Genomic DNA, 10,904 nt, shown 5'->3' with positions numbered 1-10,904 from the left:
TTCATTCCTCTCCTTAGCAGCAAGATCAATGCAGAGAGAAGTGAGTTCCAAATCATTTTGTTCCTCTGAACATTCAAAGAGCATCTTGATTACCTGTGGTATACAGTCAGTGTATGCAAACATTGGTTTAAAGCTGTCATCCTTGCTTATGTGGCGAAGCACACATATTGCTATTTGTTTATAGTTTTGGTTGCCTAGGAGTGGAGTGGGTTTTGGGAGAAGTCCAATTTATCCCAGTCATCTTATTTTTCTTGTGTCAAAGGATAGGTTTAGTAAACGCTGGAGAGTGATATTCCGTAAATCTTCAGGCTTACATGGTATCATTTTTACCAGTTTTTCAACAATATCCATTTTGCCATATTTTTTATTCTCCATAAATATGCTGTTTCTTTAAGAATGTTGCAACTATAATAATCAGCTCAAAATTGTTCCAATCAAGAGCCTTCATCAACCTGTGAACTGTATTCTTGTTCATCATCTGTACTTTTGTATGAATTGCCTCAGTCAGATTCAGAAGCAAATAAAAAGCAACATGCAGTAGTTCTTGTTTTACCACACACCTGCGATATTTTTAAAGGTTTTTTCATAATCTGTTTTCAGAGTTTAGTTTTCAAGGTCTTCATCAGCACCCTTCTTCATGTAAAGTTCTTCTTGGCAAAGCTCGTGTCTGTTTTACTCATGATCAATGATGTGAATACACAAGCTCCAGTGTTACAGCGATTAGTCTGTGAAACAGAAAAGCTAGAAAAAAAAAAAAAGATGTAAATTGTGTTAGTAGCTCAGTCAGTGCTTTGCTTGCAGTCTTCTCTCAGGACTCTTGCTAGTGCACCTTAGGTAGTCTCATTCAACTGGAGTTCTTGCACGTTATCAGGATTTTGAGTAAGCTCTTGGGTCAAGGCAGAACCCTGGACCCTGTCAGTAGTATTTTCGTACAGTAACTCAGTGTATTCATCCATGTCTTTAATGCTGGCAACTTCATCGATCTCAGCTCCTTCAAGAGGAGGTGGATCTTTAGGTCTGCTTGATTTTTCTTTTCCTGACAGTGACTGCAGTGTTTCTGCAGATAGTACAACAGCTGTTCTACTTTTCGTTCTGAGGGGTGAATAAATTTACATCCCTCGAACACCTCCTATGCCAGGGAAGTTATATCTGAGTTGGCATTAAGACCCAGCAGAAGAATAATTTCTAATTTTTTGGCACTCCTTTTGTTTTCCAAACATGGGATCATCCATTTCTCCAAGATGGTGGCTTGCATTTCATGTTGAACAGTTAGTGCTTTTTCTGACAGATGTACATCAGTATTACCTCCTTTACCTTTCCTTTTGAGGCCCTATTGGGCATCCTTCTCTTGCAAGGCAGTGGCAGCAGTGACTACTTCCTGGGACTTTGGTCAAGCACCTTCACCCAAGGCCATGACACTCCTGGCAAAGTAGGGTGGTGGCGGGCTGAGGTTACCTTGTGGTTACTGTGAGAGGCCAAGGCTCCTCCTGCATCAGTGGTTCCCAACCACCCCGGGGCACCATCCCAGCCCTTGGCTGGACTCTGCTAGAGTGCTTGTGCCCATACCACCTAGTTTCTTCTGCAAGCGGCCTATTTTGGGGGGTTCTCCTGAGTCCTTCTTACTTAAATCTAGGAAGGAGGTCCTCCTTTTGGTATTTCCCCTAAGTCTGATGACTGGTTAACTCTGTCCCCACTCAAGCCTCACCAGCCTGTGGTGGTGCAGTAAGTTGGTTGTCGAGGGCTGGAAGATGTCTGGACTCATTTGGTTGTTTCTTAGGGAAAAAATGAGGTACTTAGCACGTCTTGTTTCAACTAGGAGCCCTGTAAAATATGGAAATTCTCAACTCCTTTTATATATGGAATGAAGAATTTCATCATAGTCTCTCTGCCGTGCATTATATACACACATAGGAACAAGTATTAGGCACACAGCCTGCAGCCCGTCCTTGGGACTGTCTCTCAAGCTGGCATTCTCTCTGTGACAGTGTTATTTGACAGAGTCTGGACAGTGGTGGTGAACCTTTTAGAGCTTTCCATGATACAAACAGCCCAGTGCAGCACACATGCCCTAGGTTCGCCTGCCACCACTGGTCTAGGGTAACTTCTTGTAAGAGTATGGATGCTGAATCTCATTTAAGGCCATTGTAACTTCTCTACCCACTCCCCAAGCCTTAGCGTCAACACACAAATTATAGTGCTCCCTAACCCAAGTCAAAAGGATGAATGCCATGGCACTTAAAGTATTTTACAGAAACTATTATTTAACTCATTTTCACAGTGGCTACAGGTTTTGTGTTTTTTTGTGTTTGTTTGTTTGTTTGTTTGTTTTTTTAGTCTTGTAGGAACTTTGGTTAAATACAGAGTGAAAAATTGAAAGCTGCTTTGGGAATAATGAAGAATCAGGTCCTTCAAGGTCTTTTAAAAAATATTCCCTAAGCAGCAGTTCCTTTTATGCTTGCAATTCTAAATTGTAGTGTGTCCCTCCAAACAAAACTGAATACTATATATGACTGTGTGTGTGTTTTCAAAAGCCTCAGCAGCCACTGCAGTTTTAGCGCCTGTTAAGTATGCACAGGAAGCAGAGGGGAAAGACTGTCAGAATCATTTTGTAAAAATGTGTTTGCATAGATTTTTTTTTTGTGGTACTGGAGATTGAATCCAGAGCCTCATACATGCTAGGCAAGCACTCTGCCATTGAACTACAACCCCAGACTGTTTACAAAGATTTTTGCTAGTATTTCATGCATATCCCAGCTATTAAGCAAAAAATATTACACCATTTTAGGAGAAGGAGCAGGGCTAGATAATCACTAGCATTCTCCTTTTCTGGCAGAGAAGTGAAAGCCAAGATGGGTACCTCACAACCAAATAATATGTACGTTAGGATTTATGGGCCATGAAGTTTGTGACAAACTACTTAGCTCTCTCATAGGGCAAAAGCAGCTCTGTGAGAGGCAGTACACAACCAGTGAGCGTGGCCATGCTGCAGTAAAACTTTTATGAAAAGCTGTGTGATGGACCAGAGGCCATGATTTGTCAAACCCTGGTCTAGGGGAAAGTACGTTTTGAGTTGTTGCTGATAGTCCAGTCCAACCCCAAAGGATTGATTGATTGCCTTCATATCACCCAAGATCTTCTCCAGGTGGTTGCTAACTAGGCTATGAGGTCAGGTGGGTCTTCAGTCTTCTCTTAAAAAGAGGTCACTATAGTGGAAACTTAGTAGGCTCCTTAGTAGGCTTCTTTTCTTCATTCTACCTCACATTTTTTTTTTTTTTTTTTTTTTTTTTTTGGTACCGGGGATTGAACTCGGGTCCTTGAGCTTGCATGGCAGGCCACCGAACCACTGAGCTAAATCCCCAGCCCCTGTTGGCTATTTTTTTTTCATTCTTCCTCACATACAGCAGATGTTCAGAAACTAGATACAACACAGAACAAAATACAGATCAAAAGAATTCTTGATAACTTAGATGAAGTCATTCTTAAGGTCCAGGTAGTGGTCTAGCACCACAGTGATTTTCTGGGGAGCTTTAAATAGTTATGAACTTCTATCAGACATCACACCCCTTTTCCTGTATTTGATATTGCGCCAATCCTTCTTTATCAGATGCTTTTGCTCTTTCTTACCATGCTCATGTATAGTCTCTTCCCTCCTTTCCTTTTTCTTACCCCAGCACACAGTTTTCTGCTATGTGTGACTTCCTTCTGCTCTAGTATATTAGCAGGGCAGAGGTTAGTGACAGAGAATGCAGCTTTGGAAAGTGCCAGCCTCAAGCCTAAGTCCATAAGTGTTAACCACTGGTACTTAGTGGTGTGTTCAAAAGTTACTATAAAGGGCAAAATTATATTTATTTAAATACATACTGTATTGATGGCTGACAATACATTTACACTAGATTATCCTGTTTCTGAAGACAAACTCAGGGCAAACACAAGTCAAGTGCTAGACCTCCAACAGGAAGTAAGGATGGCGTAAGCCCTGGTTAGTCTCTCTGGCCTGTTGCACCTGTTCTTATATTTGACTTGATAATTTGATTGCCTGTAAAGTCTCATTTTAACAGATATAAACACATCTTAAAGGTTATTTTAACATAGAGCCTATGACCTGACATTTATTTGCCAAACTTTTGAAGTAGGGTCACAGCTTTTTAGTATTATGCATCTACTGATACTATCTTTTACTGTTGTCTACCCATATGTGACTCAACACCATCAAAAAAATTTAGCAACATTTCTTATCAGTGCTTCCAAAGGATTCATCCTAGTGTTTGTGGTAGCAATAACCCTTTTTTTTGGTATTCGTATTTCATTTGCGGCAGTGTTCATTTAAGTTAGATGCTCACAGTAACCAATCAACTGACATAAACTTGCAAATGAACAACCCGTTTCTGGTAAATACACATTTCCACCATTAGGAATAAAAACGTGTAGGCTTTCAAGAAATTAAGTGAGAAGCCATGAGAGTTCTTTTGGCCTGGGCATGTGTCACTTTCTTTTATGCAGGAGGAACAAAGAGTGTCAATTCAACGAATGAGTTGATTAAAAGGAAATTGACTTTTCAAGACTTTCTAGTACATTAGGAAGGGGTCGTGATGTAAGCTTCTCTTGTCAGTTACCAGTATAATAGTTTTCACTTATTGTGCACGTACCATGTACTGTCTGACTGTAACTTAATTATGCTACCTGGCTTTGGAAACAGTGTCAGTGAGAAAGTCGTCCAGCTAAAGTTCCGTTTGCCTCATGCGGGTTTAATGGATGTCTGCTTAAAATTCAGTAGCAGTGAAACCTGTTTCAAAATAAAAGAAGGACTGGAGATGTACTTCAGTACGAAGGCCCTCGATTCATTCTCCAGTTAGACCCACCCCCTCCAAGCAACAGCGAGCTGAGCCTGATGAAGGCCCCACAGAGGTGCTTTTCAGAACCCACCCGTTTACTGTTTACTGGATCGTCAGGGTTAATCTCATCTCACATCACTGACTCCCTCTGTACTCTCGTGTACTTTCAGTTTGTCAAGGCTGTAATAACTGTAAGATGATACGTGACGGTCAAACTATTTGTTCTGTACTTGGGGTTTTTAAATGTGGCAGTTGAGCAGAATCACAAGTTGTAGAAAGTAGTAATTTCCAGACATTTGAGGTCTGATTCACCAGCATTACTATAATTAAAGGAAAATTTGTATTTGTTCACTCCATTTTGTCCTAACTCACTAGGATGTTTTATAAATAATAAGCCTAGATATTTAGAAAATAGCATCTATTTAGCTCTTTATGCTGTCAGGGATTCCTCACCTTCAGGCGTCTCGAAGTTGTCCTAATGTGATGAACATTTCTGAACACTAAATTTATAGGGTCAGTGATTGTGGAAAGCGAACTCTGCTGACATAAAAAGGCAGCTTTTAAATGTGGAGCACGGGAATTAAGTAGCATGACAATTCCCTTATTTATGAAGCACTGCACTCAAGTGTAATGATTTCAGTTGGTCACAGTGTTAATGAATTGTGAATTGAGGCTGTTTGGTTATCCTGTTGCCTTTTCCAACACTAATCATTATTAAGATGATGATTGGGCTCTGTGATTATGAATCCATTAAAAAGGCATCTCCCTGTGCCCACATTAGCAAGGATGGATGTGATTTTGAGCTTTCAGTTAGCCAAATGACTTCGATGATTGTGATTTAAAGGCACCTATTTGTTTGTGATTTTTCCCCTTTGTTTTCTGCACCTCCCATACTCCTTTTCATCATAGGACACAAGTGTATGGTGGGCTGTGCCCCCTTTGGCCTTCACACTCTGCTGGAGTAAGGTGATACTGAGCAGGACAGTTTCTGAAGCTCCAGTCCTTGATGGGTAAGGGATACCTCCGTCCCAGAGCTGTGGAAGCTCTTCTGTGTAGTATTCACAGCACAACCTCTGCAGTGGCAGTGGCCACCTAACTGGTGGGCCTTTCTCTCCATCAGTACTAATTTTTGTTTCCATAAAGTTGGTGTTTTTGTCCCTAGTACAGGGAAGAGGAAACTATTGCCTGAAGAATTTGAGTTTCAGATAGCTGGAAAGGGGCAGGACCAGGACCCAGGACCAGAATTTAGAATATTCTTCATTATTTCCCATGTGCTCCTTTAAAAGATTGTTCTTTTAAGGACTGGGGATTTAGCTCAGTGGTGCTTCACCTGCCTTGCAGTGTTAAATCTCCAGTACAAATCAAAAAAAAAAAAAAAAAAAAAAAAAAAAAAAAAATTGTTCTTTTAGAAGATCTCCCTACAGTCTCAAGAAAGCTGAGGGAAGGAGTAATTTCATTCAGTGAATGACGACACAAAAATGTGTTTAAAAACTACAGCCTCAGGCTCTCTAGAGCCTGCCCAGGGTGCAGAAGGCTTTTATCTGTACTGCCCAGCTTTTCCTTAATGAAGATGGATAAGAACTTCCTTTCCAGTCTTTTCACCATGGGGGTTACAGATGCCTTTGCTTGGACAGCACTGTTCCTAGGTGGGAGGAGTTTGTATCCTGACTGCAGGCAGCGGCCTTGCCTGCCAGAGGACACATTAGGACTCCGCTGCTGTGGACACCTTTGTCTTAGGTGGGAACTCACAGCCCAGGTCTTTAAATGTCCCAGTGCTGTCATTCCTGCTTCTCTCCTCTCTGACCTGCTGTTCTAAATTTAGGACCTAGTAGGATGTCTTCTCACTTCTTGTCTCAATCAAGTGTGTGTGTGTGTGTGTGTGTGTGTGTGTTTAATTAGTGCATATTAGTTATACAGAATAATGGGTTTTGTTGTGGCATATTCACGCCTGCTTGCTGTCATACTTTAATCTTGTCTACACCCAGTTTTTCTTCCCTCTCTCTTCCCCTTGATCCTCTTTTTCTCTCTCTCATATTCTCCTTTCTACTTTTAAATCATATTTTTCTTCTTCCTTTTTTTTTTTAGATTCCATATATGAGAGAAAATACATGGTGCTTGTCTTTCTGAGTCTGGCTTATTTCACTTGGCGTGATAATCCCCAGTTCCGTGTATTTCCTTCCAGATGACATGACTTTGTTCTTTATGGCTGAATATAATACTCTGTGCTGCATTTTCTTTATTCATCCATCCGTTTACGGCCACACAGGCTGATGCTATAACTTGGCTATTGCTAACTGTGCTGCGATAAACAAGGGTATGCAGCTATCTCTAGAGTATGCTGATGTTAATTTTTTTGGGTGTATTTCAAGGAGTGCTATAGCTGGGTCAGAGCTTTTGTTTTTATGATCCATTCCCTATGTGGCTTTAAAGCACATTAGAGAAGATGGGAAGGCTAAGAGGGAGATGAAGTCCGCTGCATTGTTTCCTTCTCTCTGTGTCCAGCCCCCTCCCCCCACCCCATGTTTGATACTTTTTGTGTGCGTGAAGATGCTTGGTGTGCTAGTGATGCCCTTTCTGAGTTTGAGTCTGTCCATCTGCTGGAGGACAGTGCTGTTGGGTGTCTGAAGTATCTTCGAGCTCCGGCCCTTCAGATTTGGGATTCAAAGCCTACGGTTTGCTGTTCTTCCATGCCCTATCCTGCCTTCTTTCTTTTCACCTTATTTGTCTGTCTTATTTAGTTAGAGTTCCAGTAGACTTTAAAGTAAAATATGCTCAATGCGAAAATCTCAAACAAATCAAATGCCAAAAACGTGGCATTCGAAAGTAGCCCAGTAACAGTGTCTGGAGTCATTGCTCGCTGGGAATGGCATCACTTGTACAGTGTCTTTTGGAGCTTGCACGCGGGAGTAGTGGCAGAGCCTCCTTTCCTGCCTCTGATAAGTATGTTAAGTGACAGGTGAGAGCAAGGTTGGACTGATGAGGCCAGGTCATTGCAGATGACACTGACATTTTAGTTGCTTCCAGTTGAGCATGGGTCCTGCTGAGCCCTAGTCCTACACTGTGGTTGTCTTATTTGTTCTTTTCTCCTTCTAGGCTTCAGTTGGCTGGCACCTGCATTTTCCTTCATTAATTTTGCAATACTAAAACAATAGTGAGCTATAGGCATGGAATTATTAATCTTCGGAGTAAACATATCAAACATTTTATCTCAATTATACAGTCTAAATGTTAGACACTTTGATATATGAATTTAGTTAGAAATTACAATATGTATGTTCCTATGGGCTCAGCATATTTATAGAGAAAAAGATGTTCATGAGTTAAGGTCATTCATCTCAAAGAGTAGTTTTTGTAGTGAAATGAATTCAGCCTATTCTCCGCTGACACCCACCCCTCAGCCATCTGGTCCTTTTTCTTCACATTGTAGGGAAGTGGATAACATGGGGCCTAGGGAGCTGGGCCCTTTTACCTCTTAATCATTTTCTGTCTATAATAGATTGCCGACCCTTGCTGGATGGTTCGGAAGGATGCCAGAGTAGGTTGAAATGGGGTGGCTGTCTCTCTCAAAGTGGAATTGGCCCTCACCTAGGGAAGGGCCTCCTCTGGGGATATGTGTGCCCTTGCTGGGGTTTAGACTGCGGGCAGGGTTAGAGATGAGTTGAGCATATTGTCCTAGTACTAACTTCATGAATACAGTACAGTGGTACCGTGGTTTACAAACTTAATTTGCTCCATGAATCTGGAAAAGATGGCCACATTTGTGTTTGTATGGGAAAGATGGTGGCAGTTGTGTTTCTGCAGAACCCTATGCAGAGTTGACTAACCAAATTGTTCACAAACAGAAGTGTTCTTGAGGCAAGGTACCACTGCCTTTAGCAATATTATGTACCAGGAAATATGCTGCTTCTGGGTGGTGGCCACAGCAGTTCAAGCGATATCATATAGATAGGCATAATGGTAATAGCCAACATGTGAGGATTTGCTGTGGGTTTTGTCATACACATACTCTGTCTTGAATGTTTTACATGTTGTGGCTGTTAGTCTTGATTGTCAGCTGGATTTAGCTTGAGTAAAGGACACTTCTGGTTATGTCTGGGTGGATCATGGAAACATGACCTTGGAGATGATATCTGGTCTTTGCCCTCTTCCTCTGGGGCTTTTCTTCTGCTTTCTGCTTCTTGAGTGCTGTGAATTGAACAGCTTTCCTCTGCCTTGCCTTTCTTCCGGTATGTTTCTGCCTTGGAGCCTGCTGACCATGGGCTGAAACCTCTGAAATTGTAAGCCAAAATAAACCTCTCTTTCTTTAAGTTGTGAGTGTTGGGTACTTGTCCCAGCAATGAAAAGCTGATCAATACAGTAAATTGGTACCAGATAAGTGAGGTTGTGAATGTGACTGTACCTGACTATGTGGGTCAGATGCCTTTGGAACTGGTTTGCAGGTAGAGTTTGGGAGTTTGGGAAGATCTGTTGATGTGGACTAGAGAAGACATGAAATGTTGTAAGTGGAGTTTGATGGATGATTCTGGTCAGAGCTCAGAAGACCAGAATGCTGATAAGAATGGGACAGTAAATCATGTAAAGGTACAAGATCCCATTAATGAATGTAACTGTACTGTATACCTAAAATGTACCAATAAACTCAATGAGGAAAAAGAAAGAATGGGATTTTGTCCACGAGGTTTCAGATAGAAATGAGGACTCTGTGGGATGAGAGGCCATGTGTGTAACATTCTGACAGTTTATCTACATTTTGTCATTGCCCTAAACCTTTGAGGCTAAGTTTAAAGTCTGCAGACTAATCTGGTGGAAGAAATTTCAAGGCATCCCAAAGTTCTGGCTGTAATGTAGGTAATTCTGACTGCTTTTAGCCAGATTGAAAGTGAAAATCAGGAGCAAAAGCAGAGCAGAAAGATTTATAAAACTTTCAGGTTGTTCAGGAATGAAGCATAAAGTTGGGGTCCAAGGAGGTTTGGTTACTGAAGATGTTAGTGCCATTACAAAGAAACCAAGAGGAGGTCTCTCTAGCTGCCTGCCCAGGCCCACCTGGCGGGTGCATGACCTCCCCTACTGCGCGCCACCAGATCCGGTAAGGAAGGAAACACCCCCATGATCCCCCCATTCTCAAACCTCCTAACTGGGCCGGTCCTTGGACCCACTCTGCAGAGGCATCGGTGCTTATGAAGGGTATTTTTCTGAGATCCCAACTTTGAACATCTTTAAAGAAAGGGCAGGGGAAACCTGTAATAGAACTGATTGGAGTTCATCCCTGTGGGTTGGGAAACTCAACTTACGCCTTGTGGACTGAGGTGAGTCTGAGTCGTGGGGACCTGCCATTGGCTAGCCGAGATCAGGGGATTCAGTTCTGCACATGGCTGTACATATGGTATGATATGACAACAGAGATATAGTCTGAAAGAGGCCCTTCAAATTCTTTTTTTTTTCTTTTCCTCATTCCACCCTAAAATTTCTTTCTTTCTTCTGTCCTCTCTCTCCAACTTAGTCTCTTGCTCCACCATATTATCCCTCATCTCCCTTTTTATTCCTGCTCCTGCCCTAACTCAGACTTCTTCTTTTATTATTTTTCCTATTTGGGGGGGTTTATGTTCTTTTCTCCAGTCATTTTACCTCACTCATGACTCTGTAGCTTCAAGGGAAGGCAAGCGCCTGTTATTGTTAAGGGGATATATTCTTGTCCTTATTCCTGCACTATCTCTATCCCCCCTCAAGTTAATAGCTTCGTAAAGACAGTAAGGTAATTCTACATCCTCTGGATTCACTTCAAACCTGCTCCAATTCTTTCACTTATCTACTCCTCTCGTCCTAACTCAGTCTAACCCCCCATCCTAAATGGTAAAGAGGCTATATTGAAAAGAGTATTCACTGCAAACATATTTTGGGCGGCTTCTTGATATTAATTTAATTCACATGGTTTAAAAGTGATAGATTAATGACTACCACAAGTGGTCAGTTTGCAAGCTGTGCTTGATCCTATTGGGCTGCTGAATATATCAATTGGGATAAAGGATTGTGATTGATTTAATGAGTTGTTTTCTCTGATATTATGAAAATGAG

At 41.6% G+C, this 10,904-nt stretch overlaps 1 protein-coding gene and 1 pseudogene across 6 annotated transcripts in view; one reads left to right on the top strand and one right to left on the bottom strand.

The window, feature by feature from the left end:
- Window positions 1–1,247, bottom strand: part of LOC104875560 — a 2,375-nt pseudogene extending 1,128 nt beyond the window's left edge.
- The window catches only part of Cacna1d (calcium voltage-gated channel subunit alpha1 D), a 325,064-nt gene that overhangs the window by 147,015 nt on the left and 167,145 nt on the right, over window positions 1–10,904 (top strand). The window lies entirely within an intron of this gene.

The sequence above is a fragment of the Fukomys damarensis genome, unplaced genomic scaffold (genome assembly GCF_012274545.1).
Source record: "Fukomys damarensis isolate Sample0158 unplaced genomic scaffold, DMR_v1.0_HiC HiC_scaffold_28, whole genome shotgun sequence".
Lineage (NCBI taxonomy): Eukaryota > Metazoa > Chordata > Mammalia > Rodentia > Bathyergidae > Fukomys > Fukomys damarensis.
This window is presented reverse-complemented; position numbering and strand designations above follow the sequence as displayed.